Raw genomic sequence first — 332 nt, 5'->3', positions numbered from 1 at the left:
GCTGGGCCCGGGTCCCTTCCCCCAGCCCTCCCGCCGGCTTCCGTGTCCCTCCAAGGCAGACTCTTCAGAGACGGTCCCTAGAGCCAGTGGACGCAACCATTCCAAACAGCTTAGCCTTGCACGGAGAATCACTCCGGCTTGATACCAAGACCCGCTCACCCGCCTCTCCGGACCCTTCGGTGCTAGTTTCGCCCGCACGTCACGTCCAGCACCCTTTAGAGAACATTAGGACAAGAGTTGCGGGCGAGAAGGACGAGAAGGCTGTGGTTCATCCCTCCTTCCCTCACCCCTGTGGCCTGGCCCGATGGTAGCGCCCGAGGTTGCGGGTTTCG

At 62.7% G+C, this 332-nt stretch overlaps 1 protein-coding gene across 2 annotated transcripts in view; it reads right to left on the bottom strand.

Annotated features, from left to right (window-relative positions):
- The window catches only part of RHBDD3 (rhomboid domain containing 3), a 5,234-nt gene extending 4,974 nt beyond the window's left edge, over positions 1-260 (bottom strand). For both annotated transcript variants that reach the window (XM_077761651.1, XM_077761652.1), the window contains exon 1: positions 160-260. The gene's annotated coding sequence lies outside the window, so the exon portion shown is untranslated. The remainder of the gene's footprint in view (positions 1-159) is intronic.
- Between the last annotated feature and the right edge of the window lie 72 nt (positions 261-332).

Source organism: Crocuta crocuta, unplaced genomic scaffold, assembly GCF_008692635.1.
Source record: "Crocuta crocuta isolate KB4526 unplaced genomic scaffold, BGI_CrCroc_1.0 scaffold348, whole genome shotgun sequence".
Classification (NCBI taxonomy): Eukaryota; Metazoa; Chordata; class Mammalia; order Carnivora; family Hyaenidae; genus Crocuta; species Crocuta crocuta.
The sequence above is the reverse complement of the archived record's forward strand: the minus strand, read 5'-3'. Positions and strand labels throughout refer to the sequence as shown.